This window comes from Triticum aestivum, chromosome 5D (assembly GCF_018294505.1).
Source record: "Triticum aestivum cultivar Chinese Spring chromosome 5D, IWGSC CS RefSeq v2.1, whole genome shotgun sequence".
NCBI lineage: Eukaryota > Viridiplantae > Streptophyta > Magnoliopsida > Poales > Poaceae > Triticum > Triticum aestivum.
This window is the reverse complement of record NC_057808.1, coordinates 127,854,988-127,880,007: the sequence shown is the minus strand read 5'-3', so window position 1 is coordinate 127,880,007 and position 25,020 is coordinate 127,854,988. Positions and strand designations below refer to the sequence as shown.

Sequence of the window (25,020 nt, the reverse complement as noted above, 5' to 3'; positions counted from 1 at the left end):
ATTTACAACATGGCAAAATAATCACCAAAAGCGAGTGGAAAGCATGGAACATTGGGTACTATTTTCTCAAAAAGCGGGTTCTACCAACGGAACATCAGATTGCACCTAGTTTGGGGTTTTGCATATTTTGCAAGTCTCCATGGACTGAAAGCAGAAGATAGCTAACAGGAACTAAACATATTATGACATGTAACACCATATAGAATATTAAATTCTTTTTGTTATAAAAAAATATTAAATTCTTTTTGTTTTCGTTGCAGCAAACTCAACATGTTAGGTTGCATATACCAACGTTAGGATTGACACAATATAACTCGGTACAAATCACAGCTTCAGCAGAATCGGTGTGAGAACTAAATCAGTAAGTATTCTGCTTGCAAGCAACACAATGGCTGACAAAAGTTATCTTTTGAAAAGAAACACAATCGCTCTCTTTCTGTACAAGTACAATATGTGAAACCGTTCTCCCCATAAAACAAATTTGATCTTCTCACCATCATTATCTACCAGCACAATCTGCTTTCTTTGTGTACATCTAAAAGGTTCCAAAGTCAAAATCTTCTCAATCCTGCAAGAAAGAAAGGGTGGGTTCTGAACCTTTCTATAACAAAGTCAGCTTCTACAGTTCACCCAATAAAATTTTATTGCGAATAGTAAATTTCTTCCTTTTTATTCTCACCACTAAGGAGAGTCTTTATTTATAGCACAGAGCAAACATGTATATACAAAGCTCCAAGAATCCTCCTATACATGTTCACCAGTAAAGCAATTAGCTTTGATGGCCTTGCTATTTGTACAAAGCTCCAAGAATCCTCCTATACATGTATTTATAGAGGTCTAATGACGCTAAACAACGAATCCTCCTACACATGTTTAGCAGTCAAGCAATTGGCTTTGATGCTCCAAGAACAATATTCAGTAGAATAGCAGCAGAGAGAGGCATAGTAAATCTTGACAGATAGGAGAGAAACTGCACAGTGAGGAAGCAAAGCAAAGCTGGGAATGAACCTGGGAGCCCCATCCGATCACGACGGAGGGCTTGACACCCTTGACGCCTCCGGGAGCAGTGGGAAGAGGTTCCGCCCGCCCGCCACCATATACTGCAGAGGCACACACAAAACAAAAGACATCAGAAACCAATTCCGGGAGAGGGAGAAGGAATGGGAATGGGAGTGCAGGTGCGAACCTGATCTTGGCCGGCGAGGGAGACCTTCTTGTTGAAGACGGCAATGTCGAAGTCGAGTGTGCAGGCCTCCGCCGTGTAGCCGCCACCGTCAGCATACAAAATAATCTCCACCACCGGCCATAGTCTCCTCGGGATTCTAGCATCGATGTTGCATTTTTCCAAGCAATTTATGACCTGGAAAAAAAATTAAAAATCATGTTGTTCACATTATATACAACGAAAAATAAGATTCTAGCATATGTGTTATGCATTTCAGTACTGATTAACAAAGTCTCTTTTTTCATAACTATCTTAGCTAAGAAAAATGTTGAGTATGTCTTAGGCTCTTGGCTAATTCTGGCATATTAGTCTCACAGTGCATCTGTGGTTCTTTGAATCTCGAAGAGGAACACAATGCTAGTAAATAAAAACACCAAAAACATAAAGAGGTGGCATTGTATATTTTGTATGTCTGGAGATCAAAACATCAACCTTTATTGAAAGCCCGGGGATTTTTTTTTCAATGAACAGCATAAATATTACTATTCCTTTTCCCCGAGAGAAGTACCATCTGAGTATCAAACTGGTCTACAGATATTATATAGTCGTACCTGGCTAAGATGTCAAGTTATGTCTACTTAATTTTAGACAGTTACATGACTTCTGTTCCAGAACAGAACACAACACATGGGGTTGGTGCATTATGAAATTCCTTCCTTCTAGAAAATGACAGCACATACACTGCTAAAATATATGGTATATGATATATAATATGTAGGAGGGAGTGCAACACTTACATAACTGTCAGCCAAGTCTAATGATAACATCTGCAAGATTAGAATTAGCCTTGCCCATAAGTTGAAAGAGCTTCTTTCTTTTCATTGTGTAGTCGCCAGTCTTCTCCATGATACGACTGATTTCAGTAAATTCCTCAACCATATCATCGACCTATTAAAGTAGTGTCTTAGAACTTGAAACCGTGCGACCACATGGAAATAATTTGTTGACTTTGCTCAATCACAGTAACTGCCGTAAGTAAAGATCAAGAGCGATACTTTGACCAAGAACACTTGAAATTATCCGAATTCCAGAAGTGTCTAAACTTTTAAGAACTATATAATCAAGACCTCCTTTCATCCAAGTTGTCAGGGATGACATTTCGACTACTGCATAATCTGGTAACAATTAAATAAATGTCATCATGTGAGAATATAATACAGGTTCATCGTTACAAAAGTGGATTAGGGGCTAGGTGCCATATTACTGTTGCTATTATGTTATAGGCCAGGGGCACGTAGTCGATCCCGGGCAATCTTAGGCATGACTGGTGCCTATATACTTATGCGGGTTCAGCTACATAATTTGGACTGTTATGTATAAATAATTAGAGAGCATTCAAGATATTTGCTCTCTTGGAAAATGAGGCCTGACTCAAACTTCTCATATTTTAAAACATGCATGTTCAAACATGCAATTGTGCATGGACTGCCACTCACATAACCCACCGCAGCTTGTACAACAATGCACATGTTTTAAGGTAAATTTAAAAAGTTTTCTGCAAACAATTAAGAAGGCCAGTGCAGAAGCCATATAAGGGTTCGGCCAAAGCATTGTGACCGCTAAAAATGCAGTACAACAAACACAAATTAAATTCAGAGAGATTCTCTTGATCCTCAATGGTGTTTATCAAATATCAGCAGTAACTATAACAGGCCAGCTCGTGAATGGTATGGACATATATACCAGCAGTTTACACAATAACAGGCTAGCTCGTGAACAGCCTGGACATACCGTCTTTCCTCATCTCCGGAAGCCATCCCGAAGCATGATTTCTGATCATATAAAGATAGTGCTCAGCTTCATCATCACTAATATTAAAGGGCACAGCAGAACCATATTGGAAGACAGCCACATAGCGATAGGAAATCCACTGTCCTTCACTCCAATGCCCTACAAAAACGTGGAGATAAATGAGGGTATCTGATGTACATACACCATGTTCAACAAATCATCAAACATAAGTAAAATTCTTGGCCCTCAAAATATGTGGTGCTACACTGAAATCACTCACCATGATCTCTGGAGGGAATTCAGATTAGCGGAGCACAATGCAGTTTAGCAACCAGGTGGATGGATTTACCACGTCGCTCCCGTGCTGTAAAAGATTGGATGAACAAAATCAAACAAAGTTCGTAGGAAGTAGACCTGGAAGGGGATGTAGCACGCCATGCCTTCTTCCTCCTCCTCCTATGGGGTAGCGGGGGCTGGGCCACCGCCCGGATCCAGGCCCAGTAGACCGAGCTCCGAGGGCTAGAGCCGCGGGCGTCATGGCGAGAGGTGGCAGCGACCGATGAAAAAGGAGGCACACGGGAGGGGGTGCAAAAAACGCGCCGGAGTGGAACTCGATGGTGGCGGCCTCGTCTCGAGGAGGCGGCGAAGATGGTGGACGCGTGCACGCAGCAGCCCCATCGGCTGAAGGCTTGAAGCTTGCCAGTAACCAGCGTCGCTATGGCGACCCACAGCCGCACCGGTCCGTGGTGCCGGGCTGCCGGCGCAGCAACGTCTCGCTCCCGAGGCCCCTGCGAGGCGAGCCAATCAAATCAGCAGCAAAAAGTAGACCACAATGGGGAAAAACACTGGAAAAGAATTGAGGGCGGATCACCGTTGGAAGCAGGCGGCTCACCTGCGCATTGGAAAATTGATGTTGCAGAGGGAGGGGTCCTGCACAATTGCCAAATTAGCAAGTCTGCTCTGAGCCGTGTTCATCGGCTGTAGTGTCCCCATACCCATCATCTTGTCCGTCATAGAACCATCGCTTCTCCGGTCAGGGGCGGTGGTGACCTGGTCGTCGAGGAGCGTGGGGGCTCGTGGGGAGGCAGCGTTGTGCGGCCACGCGGAAAGGCGATGTTGCAGAGGGAGGACGCCGACGGGGAGGGGCATCGTGAGGGAAGGGAGTGAGGCTTGCGCCTGGCGGCGTGGATGTGAGCGGGGGAGAGGCGGGGAGGCGACGTCGGGCGTGTGGGGGACGTGCGAGGAAGCGAGGGGTAGCCGTCAGGCTCACACTCACGGCGGCAGAGAAGAGGACCGGCTGACGGCGGCGGCGGTAGAGGACCGGTGGAGGATGGAGGCGGGGAGCGGCGGAGGCCGCGGCGGCAGCGGCGGAGGAGGATGGGCGGGGAGGCGGGAGAGGCGGCGAAATAAGGGGACGCGGGAGGCGGCAGAGGCGGGGAGCGGTAAAGCGGCGGAGGCGGCGGCGACGGAGGATGGGGGCGTGGAGCGGCGGTGGAGGCGGACGGCAGTGGAGGCCCCGGCCGTGCTCTGTTCCTTGAGCGGAGGTGCGGGTCGTGGGATACGTATTGTGCGGGGCGTGCGTGCGTGCGCGGCCGGAGGTTATTTTTTCATGCGGGTGGGCAGGATTAGTGGCTAATTGCGTGGCTTGTTGGGTTAACCACGGGAGAATTAAGGGCCGTTAGATATTATAGATGTACGGATAGAATTGCTTGGATCTGCCAACTCTCTTCCTTTTATCTCTACTATTATTAAAGGAGAATCAAACGTCGTGATGGTTCGACCTCGCTTTAACCCCCTTCTATCGATAGCTACCTCGCACATTCCGCACGATTTTCTTTTTTCTTTTTTTGCTTTGAGGCGTCCCGCACGAGCACGACCCAAAAAAGCTGAGAAACGAAAACCGAAAGAGAAAACAACCGTGATCCACGAACTCACCCATGCCCCCATCTCTCGGAACCCCTCCATCCCGATCGCATCTCTCTCCTTGAAAAAATTGCCGCCGCGCGCCCACCATCCTGTGCACGCCATTTCGTCGGTCTAGATCCTGATCCGTCGCGAGGAGCCGTCCCTCAAACTGCAGCGCCACGGCCGAGCCATCTCAGAAGGAGGCAAGACGCGGTCTCACTAACTTTCAAAAAAGACGTCGTCTCACTTCCTCGCCTTGTTGCGGCCATCCAGGACGCGCTGCCGCCGCTGCTGAGCCATCTCACCTAGCGCCGCCGTCTCACCTCCTCCGTCCCGGACGCGCTGCCGCCGCAATCGGCCCATCTCACTTCGCGCCTTCGTCGCCAAACAGGCAAGCCGTCGTCTCACCTCCACCCTCGTCTCTATTGCGGGCGGCCCCGCCCCTGTACAGCAGCAGAGGAAGCGGGCGTGAAGGCTGGAGCTGGAGGCCGCACTGCTGTGTTTGGCGGCAGGAAGCACGGGAGGCGGGTGGCCATGGAGAACGGCCACACTGTTCAAGCGCCGGACTCTGTTGTCGACCTCCTCATCTTCAGGCCCCACCCCGAGCTCGACCCTCCGCAGCCATCTCGTTCTATGTTCAAGCACCGCTTGGATATCATTTTCTCCTCCCTACAGCCAGCTCCCCCCTGATCTCCTCCGCAACGTGCTGCTCCATGCATTGGCAGCTATAAAAGGTATCGAGTGTGGCATCTATCTCCTTCCCAACTCCTTTGTGTTCTTTATCTTTCAAGAGAATGTGAGATATTTAATGCTATTTGTGGAGAGTGTGCCGTAATGTTGAGTTATTGTGCACAATAGTTTTACAGAATGTGCTATTGTCGATTCTGCAGGAATATTTCTGCTATTTTGCAGATTTGTGCTGTCATGGATTGTGCTTCTTTTTCTTATTAAATGATGTAGTTTAAAACAAGATCATGCATAAATCAGTTTGCCCATGAAAGTGCAGCCCTAGCGATGGATTCGAACACCGGCAGCCATGTGAGCGCCCATAGCTGTGGACATGGACGCTTGCGGCGAGAGACGCAGAGCAAGAGCACACTGCTTGCCCTTTATTGAGTTAACCATGGTGACAGCTCAGGTGGTGTCGTCCTTGCTAGATCTGCACGTCAATGGTGTCGTAAATTGTAGTGATAGATGTACTGACACTAATTGTTTTACAGATGGGGAGAATATAGATTGTAAAAGAGCCTTTATTTTGTTCTTCTTATCTAGGACAGGAGAAGTTAATTCTCACTTGTTTAAATTACTGGTTCGTATTCCATTAGGCAAAGTGGCTTGAAAATAGAATGTCTTTACTCTTTCTATGAGACATAGGGCCGCAATTTTTTTTAAAAAAAGAGGATCCAGCCAATTTGTCTTTCATTTTTTCCTTGAGATAATAATATCCTACATGCTCTACTGGGTCATCTTCACACTACAGGTTGTTTCAGCTAATGGTTATCACTGAGGTCCTGCTGCTAGCTATGCAATCCAATGATGGTCAGATACGAAATGTTGTAGAATGAAATATCCAACACTTTGAGGAGTAGAGTTTTTCAGTTTATGCAAGCACTTCATCTTCTTCATTAGAGACCCTAAAGGTAATTTCTCAATGGCACGCTTCTGTGTATTCATCAATGAGTTGAGTTGATGGTTTAGAATTTGGGAAACTTGTGAAGCTTCAAGAACAAAATTTAAATTTGGTCATTTAAGTTCTGGAGCAACCAAGTTTACCATTCACTTAATATAGAATAGAAGCTAATATCTCAAGAAATATGTTTTCACTCTATCTTGACACTTGACAGTAGGAATGGTATGGATAACATAGCAACTTCTTTTACCAGACATGGAGTACACTTCCATGCTTCTATTGTTGGATAGTGTTTCTTTCATATGCCCCTATTTGCACCATTGTCAGTAATGTTTTCTTTCTAGAGTTACTGTCCTTTTGGGATCAATTTTTCGTAAAATATTCCTCATTTTGACCAAATCATGTTTTTAAACTGAATTTCTTTTATTTTAAAATCTCAGGTCAAAGCTATTACTGTGCATGTGATTCAGAAGTATTTTGTGGCCGCTGCCAGGGATGGCCCTTGCTGCTTCTATGATATTTTAACATGTTCCTGCCTTCTCACAGGTCCACTCGCATAGGCTACATTCAGCAGTTCCCATGTGTGCACTTGCATACATGTGTATGCAGTGCTAATTTTTTATCAGATTGGCAGAGGCTTCAGGATATACATATGCATCTTTCCACCTAAATGTTCTCATCCTTGGAACATGAACTACTGAAGTTTATGAAAATTTTGTATGTGAAGACTCAGGTTCGTACTGCAATTGTCAGGAATACGTTTCAGATGGTCACACATGTCTGCGCTTGATATATATTTCCGAATGGAACTTCTTTTTTGCCTGTAGTTAGATATTTCAAAGTTTGAGGGGCATGTTGGACCCAATACTGCTATATCCTTCTCTGAAAATAGTAACTTCCTGCCATTATGCATGTGCCCCATAAAAACAGTGTGCACAATGTTGGATGCCTTCATTATTATGATATTTTTACCATCCCCCTAAAATGCCACTGTTGATGTGTCAAGCTTTGGGATCTACTGAAATTGAGAAATTTTAGGGCTTTGTCGCCAACTTTGTAGGTCATTTTCGTGTTACATACACATGTCTGATAGAACATGCTACCATCTTTATTGTGCGCTTACATACGGTATACATGGCCAGTACCGTTAACATTCTTTATTCAAGGGAACACATCTATTTTGACTATGCAGGCTGGAGTGTAGTGTTAAACATTGGAGTGAGAGGAGAGTATAAGGGCAAAGATGGATCAGGAGCCTGGCCAGATGGTTTGTGACCCAACTAAGGCACGTACAAAAGATTGCATTGCAATGTGGTGCTAGCTTAGGTGATCTGCTTTTTGAGGATAAATTTCCATGTGGGTTTGAGGGATTAATTTAATAAAGATTTGCAGGGATCTATTGTGATCATGACTGCATTGTGGATACCATAGCAAACAACTTGTGAGATTCAGGAATTGTCATTAGGTTTGATCTAATTGGTTGTTGAACCAAACAATTCATGTTGTTTAATCCTTTTCAATTCCTGTGGCATATAAGAAAAGGGGCAGCACAACCTAAGCATGAAGATGAGCATGCGAAGCAGGTGAAGGCAAAGCTCAGGTTGGTTTGGATCGGATGCCTTGGACATGGTAATGGAGGTTGAACACCGATCAGTTGCAACTTGTTATGTAGGAGACTGAATCTGTATATGAAGTCTGTTTCATTAGGTATAACATTGACGTGCTCATTTAAAATTGTTTTAGGGGGGTCATTCATATTAATTCTTATTAGTGCACATAGCATTTAGTACACTGAAATCAGATCCAAGCATTAATAAAAATAGCCAACTGAATCACTGTAATTCTATTTGCCCATCTAACGAGCGACCATCATTTGGGTAGCCAAGCTCAGGTTTAGGCATCGAAAACATTGTTATAACTTCAAAACAAGGATGGATTCCCCATTTTTCTGTTTAATGATCATTGGTACACATGAAAAGTTGTTACCTTGTAGATCCAGATCACAACTAATGGGAAAGGCCATAGACAACGACTGAGAAAATGCCGCTTATATAGATTAGCCTGAAATCCACCAGAGCAGATATTGCGGAGCTGGCCATGAGCAAACATAGAGGAACCCTCAAATAAAAAACCCCGAGCAAACATAGAGAAAGAAAGAAGGAAATGTGATGCATGATTGAAGAGGGAGAATGTAGGTAAGATGCTCTATTAGATTTTTTGTTATATTTTTGTGATGTTTCATAGCGTTGCACGTGTATATAATTATCTCTGCCTAAATTTATAGTTCCTCGATGACTTCGAGCATTTATTTGGGGTCCAATATCCTTCAACTTGTATGAGTTTTGATCAAGAGCATGAGGATATAAATTTATATTGACTCGTTCATGTTCAGCTGAAATTCAAGTATGAGGCACATGTATTTTGTGTTAGTGGTACATTGTATAGGACAAGAAAGTATAAGGCGACATTTTATGCGATGAACGCTTTTAGTGGAGGGGTTGCTGTTGGAAATATGCCCTAGAGGCAATAATAAATGGTTATTATTATATTTCTTTGTTCATGATAATTGTCTATTGTTCATGCTATAATTGTGTTATCCGGAAATCGTAATACATGTGTGAATATATAGACCACAACGTGTCCCTAGTAAGCCTCTAGTTGACTAGCTCGTTGATCAACAGATAGTCATGGTTTCCTGACTATGGACATTGGATGTCATTGATAACGGGATCACATCATTAGGAGAATGATGTGATGGACAAGACCCAATCCTAAGCATAGCATAAAAGATCGTGTAGTTCGTTTGCTAGAGCTTTTCCAATGTCAAGTATCTTTTCCTTAGACCATGAGATCGTGTAACTCCCGGATGCCGTAGGAGTGCTTTGGGTGTACCCAACGTCACAACGTAACTGGGTGACTATAAAGGTACACTACGGGTATCTCTGAAAGTGTCTGTTGGGTTGACACGGATCGAGACTGGGATTTGTCACTCCGTATGACGGAGAGGTATCTCTGGGCCCACTCGGTAATGCATCATCATAATGAGCTCAATGTGACTAAGGAGTTAGCCACGGGATCATGCATTACGGTACGAGTAAAGTGACTTGCCGGTAACGAGATTGAACAAGGTATTGGGATACCGACGATCAAATCTCGGGCAAGTAACGTACCGATTGACAAAGGGAATTGTATATGGGATTGATTGAATCCTCGACATCGTGGTTCATCCGATGAGATCATCGTGGAACATGTGGGAACCAACATGGGTATCCAGATCCCGCTGTTGGTTATTGACCGGAGAGGCGTCTCGGTCATGTCTGCATGTCTCCCGAACCCGTAGGGTCTACACACTTAAGGTTCGGTGACGCTAGGGTTGTAGAGATATTAGTATGCGGAAACCTGAAAGTTGTTCGGAGTCCCGGATGAGATCTCGGACGTCACGAGGAGTTCCGGAATGGTCCGGAGGTGAAGAATTATATATAGGAAGTCCAGTTTCAGCCACCGGGAAAGTTTCGGGGGTTATCGGTATTGTACCGGGACCACCGGAAGGGTCCCGGGGGTCCATCGGGTGGGGCCACCTATCCCGGAGGGCCCCATGGGCTGAAGTGGGAAGGGAACCATCCCTTAGTGGGCTGGGGCACCCCCCATGGGCCTCCCCCTGCGCCTAGGGTTGGAAACCCTGGGGGTGGGGGGCGCCCCACTTGACTTGGGGGGAAGTTTCCCCCCTGGCCGCCGCCCCCCCTTGTAGATGGGTTCCAGGGCCAGCGCCCCCCTCCAGGGGGCCTATATATAAGGGGGGAGGGAGAGCTGCTGTACCCTAGCCCTTGGCGCCTCCCTCTCCCCCTGCAACACCTCTCCCTCCCGCTTGCGCTTGGCGAAGCCCTGCCGGGATCCCGCTACTTCCACCACCACGCCGTCGTGCTGCTGGATCTCCATCAACCTCTCCTTCCCCCTTGCTGGATCAAGAAGGAGGAGACGTCGCTGCTCCGTACGTGTGTTGAACGCGGAGGTGCCGTCCGTTCGGCACTCGGTCATCGGTGATTTGGATCACGGCAAGTACGACTCCATCAACCCCGTTCATTAGAACGCTTCCGCTCGCGATCTACAAGGGTATGTAGATGCACTCCTTTCCCCTCGTTGCTAGTATACTCCATAGATGGATCTTGGTGATGCGTAGGAAATTTTAAAATTCTGCTACGATCCCCAACAGTTGCTAGGGCGACAGAAAACCCCTCCTCCGTTGGTTGACGACGATGAGGGACAAGGGATTTATAACGATGGTGGCGAGACAACTGACAAGGTTGAATCAGAGTCAGCGGCTAGCAATAATGGTGAGCAACATAAATTTATTGTTCCGTAGCAACGCACGAGCACTCAACTAGTAGGGGTAGTAGATCAGTGACACCGATTTTTGTTGCTGAGATTTTTTTTGCTAGAACATGGTGGTGGAAGCCGATGGTGTCGGTGATCCAGAGGCGGTGACGCCGGGAATGTTGCAACCACATCAACCATGTGCTGGAATGGGCAATGCGATTGCTACTACTGATGATCCCAATTGTTGTGACCTGCACGACGAGCTACCACTACTGGGAAAGGGCTTATAGGTGAACTCAAATGTGTGGCTGGCGCACTATAACACCCACCACTGCTACGTTGGAGAAGTAGCATTGGCTTGTACTAAAATGGCCCCACCGCTGCTGTTGTTACAGCAGTGACGTGCGCTATGTCATACCCGCCACTACTATGTTGGATAAGTAGCACTAGCATGTACTAAAATGGCCCCACTACTACTCTTGTTATAGTAGTGGCGGACACCACGTCGTACCCGCCATAGGTGAATTGTCTTCAAGGTCCCCGCTTGGTGAAAACCTTTGGTGGCGGGCGCCGCGGTTCGTTGCTACTTCTTGAGCTTGTGTTGGTTTTTCCCTTGAAAAGGAAAGGGTGATGCAACAAAGTAGAGATAAGTATTTCCCTCAGTTTGAGAACCAAAGTATCAATCCAGTAGGAGATAACGCACAAATCACCGAATACCTACATAAACAATCAAACAACTCGCACCCAACACGATAAAGCGGTTGTCAATCCCTTCACGGTTACTTGCAAAAGTGAGATCTAAAAGAGATAAATAAACGATAAAGTAAATATTTTTGGTTTATAGATTGGAAAGTAAAAGATTGCAAAATAGTAGATCGAAAACTTATATGATGGAAAATAGACCCGGGGACCATAGGTTTCACTAGAGGCTTCTCTCAAGATAGAAAATATTACGGTGGGTGAACAAATTACTGCCGAGCAATTGATAGAAAAGCGCAAAGTTATGACGATATCTAAGGCAATGATCATGAATATAGGCATAACGTCCGTGTCAAGTAGACCGAAACGATTCTGCATCTACTACTATTACTCCACACATCGACCGCTATCCAGCATGCATCTAGAGTATTAAGTTCATAAAGAACGGAGTAATGCATTAAGTAAGATGACATGATGTAGAGGAATTAACTCAAGCAATATGATGAAAACCTCATCTTTTTATCCTCGGTGGAAACAATAGAATACGTGCCTTGCTGCCCCTACTGTTACTGGGAAAGGTCACTTCAAGATTGAACCCAAAGCTAAGCACTTCTCCCATTGCAAGAAAAACCAATCTAGTTGGCCAAACCAAACCGATAGTTCGAAGAGAATTACAAAGATATCAAATCATGCATAAATGAATTGAGAGAAGATTCAAATAATATTCATAGATAAGCTGATCATAAATCCACAATTCATCGGATCTCGAAAAACACTCCGCAAAAAAGTATTACATCGAATAGATCTCCAAGAACATCGAGAAGAACATGGTATTGAGATTCAAATAGAGAGAAGAAGCCATCTAGCTACTAGCTATGGACCCGTAGGTCTGTGGTAAACTACTCACGCTTCATCGGAAGGGCAATAGAGTTGATGTAGAAGCCCTCCGTGATCGAAGCCCCCTCCGGCAGTGCGCCGCAAAAGGTCCCTAGATGGGATCTCACAGGTACAGAAGGTTGCGGCGGTGGAAAAGTGTTTTTGTGGATGCCTCTGGTGGTTTGGAGATATATGGGAATATATAGGCAAAAGAATTAGGTCAGGAGGTGCACGAGGGTCCCACAAGGGTGGGGGCGCGCCCTACCCACCTGGGCGGGCCTTCCGTCCTTGTGGCTGCCTCGTGGCTCCTCCGACTTCACCTCCAAGTCTCCTGGTTGTCTTCTGGTCCAAGAAAAATCATCGTGAAGGTTTTATTCCGTTTAGACTCCGTTTGGTATTCCTTTTCTGCGAAACTCAAAAACAGGGAAAACACAGGAACTGGCACTGGGCTCTAGGTTAATAGGTTAGTCCCAAAAATAATATAAAATAGCATATTAATGTATATAAAGCATCCAAAACAGATAATATAATAGCATGGAACAATAAAAAACTATATACATTGGAGATGTATCAAGCATCCCCAACCTTAATTCCTATTCGTCCTCGAGTAGGTAAATGATAAAAACAGAATTTTTGATGTGGAATTCTACCTAGCACATTTATCCATGTAATTTCTTTATTGTGGCATGAATGTTCAGCTCCGTACGATTCAAAACAAAAGTTTAATATTGACATAAAAACAATAATACTTCAAGCATACTAACAAGGCAATTATGTCTTCTCAAAATAACATGGCCAAAGAAAGATTATCCCTACAAAATCATATAGTCTGGCTATGCTCCATCTTCATCACACAAAATATTCAAATCATGCACAGCCCCGATGACACGACAAGAAATTGTTTCATACTTTTGATGTTCTCAAACTTTTTCAACTTTCACGCAATACTTGAGCGTGAGCCATGGACATAGCACTATAGGTGGAATAGAAGGTGGTTGTGGAGAAGACAAAAAGAAGGAGATAGTCTCACATCAACTAGGTGTATCAACGGGCTATGGAGATGCCCATCAATATATATAAATGTGAGTAAGTAGGGATTGCCATGCAACGGATGCACTAGAGCTGTAAGTTTATGAAAGCTCAAAAGAAAACTAAGTGGGTGTGCATCCAACTCCCTTGCTCACGAAGGCCTAGGGCAATTTGAGGAAGCCCATCATTGGAATATACAAGCCAAGTCCTATAATAAAAAATTCCCACTAGTATATGAAAGTGACAATATAGGAGACTCTCTATCATGGAGATCATGGTGCTACTTTGAAGCACAAGTGTGGTAAAAGGATAGTAACATTACCCCTTCTCTCTTTTCTCTCATTTTTTTATTTGGGCCTTCTCTCATTTTTTGGCCTCTTTTTTTCCGTCCTGAGTCTCATCCCGACTTGTGGGGGAATCATAGTCTCCATCATCCTTTCCTCACATGGGACAATGCTCTAATAATGAAGATCATCACACTTTTATTTACTTACAACTCAAGAATTACAACTCGATACTTGGAACAAAATATGACTCTATGTGAATGCTTCCAGGGTGTACCGGGATGTGCAATGAATCAAAAGTGACATTTATGAAAGAATTATGAACGGTGGCTTTGCCACAAAATACGATGTCAACTACATGATCATGCAAAGCAATATGACAATGATGAAGCGTGTCATAATAAACGGAACGGTGAAAAGTTGCATGGTAATATATCTCGGAATGGCTATGGACATGCCATAATAGGTAGGTATCGTGGCTGTTTTGAGGAAGGTATATGGGTGGTTTATGGTACCGGCGAAAGTTGTGCGGCACTAGAGAGGCTAGCAATGGTGGAAGGGTAAGAGTGCGTATAATCCATGGACTCAACATTAGTCATAAAGAACTCGCATACTTATTGCAAAATCTATTAGTTATTGAAACGAAGTGCTACGCGCATGCTTCTAGGGGGATAGATTGGTAGAAAAATACCATCGCTCGTCTCCGACCGCCACTCATAAGGAAGACAATCAATAAATAAATCATGCTCCGTCTTCATCACATAACGGTTCACCATACGTTCATGCTACGGGAATCACAAACTTTAACACAAGCATTTCTCAAATTCACAATTACTCACTAGCATGACTCTAATATCACCATCTTCATATCTCAAAACTATCATAAGCAATCAAACTTCTCATAGTATTCAATGCACTTTATATCAAAATTTTATTATATCCCTCTTGGATGCCTATCATATTAGGACTAAATTTATAACCAAAGCAAATTACCATGTTGTTTAGTTGTTCAATATATCTTCAAATATTCCGATAAATCAGCCGATTTATCGCTTACCTATCAATGGCCGATAAGATAAATCGGCCAATAACTCAGCCGATATGGCGATAAATCGGCCGGTATGTCGATAAACTGGCCGATTTACCCCTTATCATGGGTCGACCGATAAGTTCCCGATAAGCGATATCCCCAACATTGTAGAGACTCTCAAAATAATATAAATGAAGCATGAGAGTTCATCAATTTCTATAAAATAAAACCACTGCCGTGCTCTAAAAAGATATAAGTGAAGCACTAGAGCAAGATTGCCTAGCTCAAAAGATATAAGTGAAGCACATAGATTATTCTAATAAATCACGATTCATGCGTGTCTCTCTCAAAAGGTGTGTACAGCAAGAATGATTGTGGCAAACTAAAAAGCAAAGACTCAAATCATAAAAGACGCTCCAAGCAAAACACATATGATGTGGTGAATAAAAATATAGCCTCAAGTAAAGTTACCGATAGACGAAGACGAAAGAGGGGATGCCTTCCGGGGCATCCCCAAGCTTAGGATCTTGGTTGTCCTTGAATATTACCTTGGGGTGCCTTGGGCATCCCCAAGCTTAGGCTCTTGCCACTGCTTATTCCATAGTCCATCAAATCCTTACCCAAAACTTGAAAACTTCACAACAGAAAACTCAACGGAAAATCTCATAAGCTCCATTAGTATAAGAAAATAAATCACCACTTTTGGTACCGTTGTGAACTCATTATTTATTTATATTGGTGTAATATCTACTGTATTCCAACTTATCAATGGTTCATACCCCCCGATACTACCCATAGAATCATCAAAATAAGCAAACAACACATAGAAAACAGAATCTGTAAAAAACAAAATAGTCTGTAGTAATCTGGATAGTTCGAATACTTCTGTAACCCCAACAATTCTTAAAAATTAGGACAACATAGGAAACTTTTATATAAATCTTGTGTAAAAAAATTCAGAATTTATCACGCTTCTGTGATTTTTAAAAATTCTCGGACTAGGCACAAAAGTTTCTGTTTTTCAGCAAGATCAAATCAACTATCACCGTAAGCTATCCAAAAGGTCTTACTTGGCACAAACACTAATTAAAACACAAAACCACATCTAACAAGAGTCTATATGAATTATTTATTGCAAAACAGAACCTAAAAAGCAAAAACAAAAATAAAATTTGGTTGCCTCCCAACAAGCGCTATTGTTTAACGCTCTTAGCTAGGCATAAAAACACGAATGGATCTAGGTATTGTCATCTTTGGTATGCAATCCATAAATGGCTCTCATAGTAGATTCATATGGCAATTTAATTTTGTTTCTTGGAAAGTGTTCCATGCCCTTCCTTAACAGAAATTGAAATCTAATGTTTCCTTCATTCATATCAATAATTGCACTAATCGTTCTAAGGAAAGGTCTACCAAGAATAATAGGGCATGTAGGATTGCAATCTATATCAAGAACAATGAAATCTACGGGAACATAATTCCTATTTGCAACAATAAGAACATCATTAATCCTTCCCATAGGTTTCTTAATAGTGGAATCCGCAAGATGCAAATTTAAAGAACAATCATCAAATTCACGAAAACCTAGCACATCACATAAAGTTTTTGGAGTCATGGAAACGCTAGCACCCAAATCACACAAAGCATGGCACTCATAATCTTTAATCTTAATCTTAATAGTAGGTTCCCACTCATCATAAAGTTTTCTAGGGATAGAAACTTCCAATTCAAGTTTTTCTTCAAAAGATCGCATCATAGCATCAACGATATATTTAGTAAAAGCTTTGTTTTGATTATAAGCATGAGGATAATTCAACATGGATTATAACAAGGAAATAAAATCTATTAAAGAACAATTATCATAATTAAATTCCTTGAAGTCCAAAAGAGTGGGTTCGTTGCTACTTAAAGTTTTGGCCTCTCCAATCCCACTTTTATCAATTTTTGCATGAAGATCTAAAAACTCCGAATCATTGGGACGCCTTTTAACTAAAGTTGACTCATCTCCAGTCGCATCTTTATCAAGATTTATATTGGAAAACAAAGATTCAATAGGAGTCACATCAATCACTTTAGAATCTTCATCGCTGTTTTCACAGAAACTAGAAGAACACGTTTTTACAAACCAATCTCGTTCAGCGTGCATCTTGGCGGTTCTTTGTTTGCACTCATCAATGGAAATTCTCATAGCTTTGAGATAATCATGCTTGGGTGGAATAGATCTAAGGTTCAAAGAATCAACATCAAGAGAAATTTTATCCACGTTCCTAGCCAAATCATCAATCTTAAGCAAGTTTTCTTCAATCAAAGCTTTGAAATTCTTTTGCGAACTCATAAATTCTTTAATACCATTCTCAAAATCAGAGAGCATCTTATTATAATTTCCATAATAATTGTTGTAGGAATTGCCATAATTATTAGAGGAATTACTAGGAAACGGCCTAGGATTAAAATTACCTCTATACGCGTTATTACCAAAATTGTTCCACCAACAAAATTCATGTCCATAGATTCATTATTATTTTCAATCAAAGTAGAGAAAGGAATATCATTGGGATCAATAGAAGCACTCTTGCTAGCAAATAATTTCATAACCTCATCCATCTTTCTACTCAAAACATTAATCTCTTCAATCGCATGCACCTTTTTACTAGTGGAAGATCTTTCGGTATGCCATTGAGAATAGTTAACCATAATATTATCTAGGAGTTTAGTAGCTTATCCTAAACTAATTTCCATAAAAGTGCCTCCCGCGGCCGAATCTAAAAGATTTCTAGAAGCAAAATTCAATCCGACATAATTTTTTTGTATAATCATCCACAAATTCAAACCATGAGTAGGGCAATTTTGTATCATCAATTTCATCCTCTCCCAAGATTGTGCAACATGTTCATGATCAAGTTGCTTAAAATTCATAATATCGTTCCTATGGGAGATGATCTTAGCGGGAGGAAAATACTTGGAAATAAAAGCATCTTTACACTTATTCGATGAATCAATACTATTTTTAGGCAAATATGAAAACCAAGTTTTAGCACGATCTCGAAGCGAGAACGAAAATAGCTTCAATTTAACAAGATCATTATCCACATCTTTTTTCTTTTGCATATCACACAAATCAATGAAATTGTTTAGATGGGAAGCGGCATCTTCACTAGGAAGGCCAGAAAATTGATCTTTCATAACAAGATTCAGCAAAGCGGCATTAATTTCACAAGATTCCGCATTAGTAGCGGGAGCAATCGGAGTACTAATAAAATCATTATTATTGGTGTTGGAGAAGTCACACAATTTGGTATTCTCTTGATCCATCGTGACAAAGCAAGCAATCCAACACACGAGCACACAAAAAGCAAAAGAAGAAGGCGAACGGAAGAGGGGCAAAGAAAAGGCAAATCTATTCGAAAATCGTTTTAGAAGTGGGGGAGAGGAAAACAAGAGGCGAATGGCGAATAATGTAATGCAAGAGATGAGAGTTTATGATGGGTACTTGGTATGGCTTGACTTGGCGTAGATCTCCCGGGCAACGGCGCTAGAAATTGGCAAGTTGACGGGAGACGAGTCTTGATTTGGCATCAATCTCCCCGGCAACGGCGCCAGAAATTCTTCCTGCTACATCTTGAGCTTGCGTTGGTTTTTCCCTTGAAGAGGAAAGGGTGATGCAGCAAACTAGAGATAATTATTTCCCTCAGTTTGACAAGCAAGGTATCAATCCAGTAGGAGACAACGCACAAATCACCGAATACCTGCACAGACCATCAAACAACTTGCACCCAACGCGATAAAGGGGTTGTCAATCCCTTCACGGTTACTTGCAAAAGTGAGATCTGAAAGAGATAGATAAACGACAAAGTAAATATTTTTGGTATTTTTGGTTTATAGATTGGAAAGTAAAATATTGCAAAGTAGTATCGGAAACTTATATGATGGAAAATAGACCCGAGGGCCATAGGTTTCACTAGAGGCTTCTCTCAAGATAGAAAATATTACGGTGGGTGAACAAATTACTGTCGAGCAATTGATAGAAAAGTGCAAAGTTGTGACGATATCTAAGGCAATGATCATGAATATAGGCATCACGTCCGCGTCAAGTAGACCGAAACGATTCTGCATCTACTACTATTACTCCACACATCGACCGCTATCCAGCATGCATCTAGAGTATTAAGTTCATAAAGAACGAAGTAATGCATTAAGTAAGATGACATGAAATAGAGGAATTAACTCAAGACATATGATGAAACCCCATATTTTTATCCTCGATGGCAACAATACAATACGTGTCTTGCTGCCCCTACTGTCACTGGGAAAGGTCACCGCAAGATTGAACCCAAAGCTAAGCACTTCTCCCATTGCAATAAAAACCAATCTAGTTGGCCAAACCAAACCGATAGTTCGAAGAGAATTACAAAGATATCAAATCATGCATAAAAGAATTCAGAGAAGATTCAAATAATATTCATAGATAAGCTGATCATAAATCCACAATTCAACGGATCTCGACAAACGCTCCACAAAAAAGTATTACATCGAATAGATCTCCAAGAACATCAAGGAGAACATGGTATTGAGAATCAAAGAGAGATTAGAAGCCATATAGCTACTAGCTATGGACCCGTAGGTCTGTCGTAAACTACTCACGCTTCATTGGAACGGCAATAGAGTTGATGTAGAAGCCCTCCGTGATCGAATGCCCCTCCAGCAAGGCGCCAGAAAAGTCCCTAGATGTGATCTCACGGGTACAGAAGGTTGCGGCAGTGGAAAAGTGTTTTTGTGGATGCCTCTGGTGGTTTGGGGATATATGGGAATATATATAGGTGAAAGAATTAGGTCAGGAGGTGGACGAGGGGCCCACAAGGGTGGGGGGAGCGCCCTCTGTCCTTGTGGCTGCCTCGTGGCTCCTACTTCATCTCCAAGTCTCCTGGTTGTCTTCTGGTCCAAGAAAATCATCGTGAATGTTTTATTTCGTTTGGACTCCGTTTGGTATTCCTTTTTTGCGAAACTCAAAAACAGGGAAAAAACAAGAACTGACACAGGGCGCTAGGTTAATAGGTTAGTCCCAAAAATAATATAAAATATCATATTAATGCATATAAAACATCCAAAACAGATAATATAATAGCATGGAACAATAAAAAATTATAGGTACGTTGGAGATGTATCATTTGCCCACCACTGCTCCATCAGATAGCTGTGGCGGGCGGAAAAAAGAGCCTGTCACACATATCTTTCGGCAACTCGCGCGCAGTTGTTCAAAAATTTGAAAAAATAGCAGTGGCGAGTCCCTAACATGATGTAGCGGGTAGTTTTCTATGCCCGCCACCTGGACTTAGTTGTAACGGGTGCGTTGTCGCGTCCGTCACTGGTCGTAGACCATATGGTTTAGGTTTTCTAAGCCCCATGTGCCCGCAGGCGTCCACATCTAGCTTATCCAAAATCTTTCAACCCCGTCTCTCTCGCCCGTTGCCGTTGTTGCCATCATCTTGGCGGCCTTGGACATCACTACTGTCCCGCTCACCCTCTGATGCTTACTAGGTCGGTATCGTCCCCCTCATACTCGTCGGCCCCATTGCCTTTGCCGTCCGCTGTTGTCGCATTGAACATCATCGTCGTCTGCCGCTACCTCGAACGTCACCATCGCCCTCGCCTTTCGCCGACTCCAATGCCTGCCACATCCCCGACGTCCTCAACATCCACTCACATCGTCCTCAACCTCCCCGTCTTCTCCGTCGGCCCCACAAACCACATCTTTCTCTTCTTTTTTAGATTGTTGTTGTTCTTGTTCTAGAAAAAATTAGTACTAGATGTAGATTTTTTGTCCGTAGATAGTGTTTATTGTAGATGTGGATTGAAGATGTACATTTTTTGGGCGTAGCATATTATTTATACAAGAAAAAGTTAGTACTAGTTATTAGATAGTGTACATGTAACACTAAAAGTTTGTACTAGTTATTCATAATGTGGGTGTTCATAAGGAGTGCCAACGTTTTGGGAAACGTTGATTAAGTTCCGTTTCGCCAAATTTCTGGCTCAATCTGTCGAACTATTAGCAAAGGTCATGCCGATTTTTTCGTACAACACATCTACTGTTATATCTTGTTATATAATTGCTTTCAATGAAATTGTGATTTATCTAAATGACAAGTTTTTTTAAGGCGAATTAGATGGAGAAGCCAAGACGCGCCATTATGAATCCTGCAGTTGTAGACTTTGTCTCGAGGGTGGCTCATTACACGAAGGTCACACTCTCCTTTGTGGAGGGCAATGTACTAGCCGCTAAGAGCATTGAATATGCCTACAAAGATGCAACATCTTGCTTTCTTGCGCGAGGAGCCATAGGAAGAGCGTGAGGAGCTGCCGTGATTGTGCCTACAACCGCCGAAGTTGTGAAGACCCCCCTAACCGAGATCAAGAAGATGATTGGAGACGAGGATGGAGACAAGGATAGCTTTGGATAGAGCTGAGCGTTTGCTTGTGAACTAGTGTTGCACTGCCTTTATGTGACCTATATGATCTATGTGATCTTAATTTCATGTTGTGAACTAGTAATGCACTGCCTTTATGTAATCTATAGCTATGATCGATGCTTCTGAACGTAAGTTTTGTGTTTCTATAAAGATTGCTATATGAATGTTTTGTGCTTACATATGAGCCGACTCCATTAGTTTGTGATTCATATTGTCTTCAATTTGTAGAAAGTGGGCGCCCTGATTTAAAACCCAACATGGTCAAGATACAATGGCCCAACCTCGCCGAGGCGGCACACGCAGTGTTGGTAATGTGTGATCGCACGTATTACCGTTATGATATTTTTGTTGATTTTTAATCTTCCATCAATGAAAACAACAAATTAATGAGGATGAGCTCGATGGGATCCTCGAGTGCCCCTACTGTTCCAACAACAGGGGTATGTGCGATATCCTCATCTAGAGGACGATAGGTACTTCTCGCTAATGCTTAAAGAGGACTACAAGTATTATACGGTACTTTCTGCACATATTTCCTTCTTAACTAAACATGTCTCAAATTTTTTGTTTTAACATGTAATTTCTGGTTTTTTCTCAATACGACTAGTGCATCCCCTTCTACAAGGCCTTTTTTCCTAGAGAAGTTGCATGTCGAAGAAAGATATGACATTGCTGAAAGGATTGTTTACCTAAAGATGGACTGTCGTTTCATTCTCGAAGCTAGGATCTACAATGAAGTAGATCAGACATATTTTGGTTGCACTAACTGGAAAGGATTATGCAAGGCTGAGGGATTTGAGGAGGGTATGATTATAACCTTTGATATTGGCATCTTTCAAGGCACCTTTCCTCATTTAGATCAAGATATTTGGGTGGAAATAGACATGATTCCTATTTTTCCTCCGTGTGAGTTTCTTAAACAAGTTTGTTAAGTAATCGATCTTAAAATATATTTTATTCACTCCTAACTTAACATCTTAATTAAAATCTATAGCCTATTTTCTATCTCCAAGAAAATATGGAATATACTAGACGAGACCTATTACACTACTGGTCTGAGCTTACTTGGGAGGAGAAGAGTTATCTTGTCTCCTTTGTTAGTGATGTTGAGTCCTTTAAGGGCACTTACGGTGTCGTGGTGATCTCACGGCATATGCCATGGGATGGCTAAAATAGGGGACAGGGACAAGGGCACCGGTGGGCTCCAGAGGCGAGGTCGGTACGAGTGAACGCAAGACGTACCCAGGTTCGGGGCTCTCCGGAGAGATAATACCCCTAGTCCTGCCGAGTGTGGTTTATATGAGGTGGATACAAGCTTGCTCCTAGAGCTGTTTTGGGGAGGAAGGAAGACAGGCCAGTGCATAGGCTGCTCCTTCTCTGGGTGTGTGTGAGTGTGTGTGGCTAAGCTAAACCAGGGGATCAACCCTTTGCATGGGGGAGCACCGAGGGGTCTTATAGGCTGCCCCCCGGGGTTATAATGGTAAAGTTACATGGGCGTGGGGCCTTGATGTCAGTGTCTAGGAGCCGGCAGTGGGGGCCGCCGGGTCTGCCGGGTCCGTCGGGTGTGGGTCTCGCTGGGTCCGTCTGGTGCGGACCATATCAAGGCCGCCGGGCACGAGTACGGCCGGCTGCTGGATACTGTTGGCATGCCTTGCCAGACGTCATGGGACGGCAGCGCCGCCTCGCTACAGTGTTGCGCGTCCAAGATGCCGCCCGCCCCAGGCGGTGGCTTGGTCGGCATGACTACCACGCCCACCGGGGCGGGCACAAAGGAGGGAGCACTATAGCCATGCGTACTTGTCATTGGAGGTTGGCTTCTTGGGACCAGTCGGCATGCACCAGCCGGCTGGCTCGGTTGCGGCACCTGGCCGGGTTGCGCTGGGAAGCCGGCTAGGGCGAGCCGGATTGAGGGGCGTTGCTGGCCCCGATGTTTATAAAAGGATCCGGGTTCCGTTGCCTGCCCGGGGTCCATCCCCCCGATAGTAGTCCCGAAAGCTGTGAAGGCTCGCCGGCTTCAAGCAGGGGGGCCTTCACAGCTTCACCCCCTTGAGAAGGCGGCTAGGTTGATGAAGCTCACGACCACCGGGTCCCGGCAATACCCATTGTGTGCCGGCTCCCGGAAGCCGGATCGCGGCACCCCGGCATGGGTGGGAAACCGAGATGTCCATCGAGTCTTGAAGGGGAAAGGACGCGCCTCCCGCGGCCCGATGCTACCTCTTGAGCTTGCGTTGGTTTTCCTTGAAGAGGAAAGGGTGATGCAGCAAAGGATCATAAGTATTTCCCTCAGTTTTGAGAACCAAGGTATCAATCCAGTAGGAGACTACGCAACAAGCCACCGACTACCTGCACAAACAAAGATTGCAAAATAAGGGAACGGCGACAGAAATTGGCAAGTTGACGGGAAACTAATATGATGTAAAATAGACCCGGGGGCCATAGGTTTCACTAGAGGCTTCTCTCAAGATAGAAATTATTACGGTGGGTGAAAAAATTACTGCCGAGCAATTGATAGAAAAGCGCAAAGTTAGGACGATATCTAAGGCAATGATCATGAATATAGGCATCACGTCCGTGTCAAGTAGACCGAAATAATTCTGCATCTACTACTATTACTCCACACATCGACCGACTCCTGCCTGCATCTAGAGTATTAACTTCATAAAAACAGAGTAACGCATTAAGCAAGATGACATGATGTAGCGGGATTAACTCAAGCAATATGATGAAAATCCCATCTTTTTATCCTCGATGGCAACAATACAATACGTGCCTTGCTGCCCCTACTATCACTGGGAAAGGACACCACAAGATTGAACCCAAAGCTAAGCACTTCTCCCGTTGCAAGAAAAACCAATCTAGTTGGCCAAACCAAATCGATAGTTCGAAGAGACTTGCAAATATATCAAATCATGCATATAAGAATTCAGAGGAGATTCAAATAATATTCATATATAAGTTGATCATAAATCCACAATTCATCGGATCTCGGCAGACACACCGCAAAAGAGTATTACATCAAATAGATCTCCAAGAACATCGAGGAGAACTTTGTATTGAGAATCAAAGAGAGAGAAGAAGCCATCTAGCTACTATCTATGGACCCGTAGGTCTGAAGTAAACTACTCACGCTTCATCGGAGAGGTAATGGTGTTGATGTAGAAGCCCTCCGTGATCGATTCCCCGTCCGGCAGGATGCCAAAAAAGGCCCCAAGATGGGATCTCACGAGTACAGAAGGTTGCGGTGGTGGAAAAGTGATTTCGTGTCTCTCCTGGATGTTTTTGGGGTATAAGAGTATATATAAGAGGAAAAATTAGGTCAGGGGAGCTACGAGGGGCCCACAAGGTCAGGGCGCTCGCCCTCCACCCTTGTGGCCGCCTCGAGGCTCCTCTGACTTGCACTCCAAGTCTCCTGGGTGTCTTCTGGTCCAAGAAATATCATGGCGAAAGTTTTTTTTTCCGTTTGGACTCTGTTTGGTATTCCTTTTCTAGAAACTCTAAAACAAGAAAAAAAACAGAAACTGGCACTGCGCTCTAGGTTAATAGGTTAGTCCCAAAAATCATATAAAATAGCATATTAATGCATATAAAACATCCAAAATAGATAATATAATAGCATGGAACAATCAGAAATTATAGATACGTTGGAGACGTATCAAGCATCCCCAAGCTTAATTCCTACTCGTCCTCGAGTAGGTAAATGATAAAAACAGAATTTTTGATGTGGAATGCTACCCATCATATTTATCCATGTAATTCTCTTTATTGTGGCATGAATGTTCAGATCCATAAGATTCAAAACAAAAGTTTATATTGACATAAAAACAATAATA

General features: G+C 43.3%; 1 pseudogene; it reads right to left on the bottom strand.

Moving 5' to 3' along the window:
• Window positions 1-273: 273 nt before the first annotated feature.
• Window positions 274-3,743, bottom strand: LOC123119868 (protein RETARDED ROOT GROWTH, mitochondrial-like; annotated as a pseudogene).
• Window positions 3,744-25,020: the final 21,277 nt, after the last annotated feature.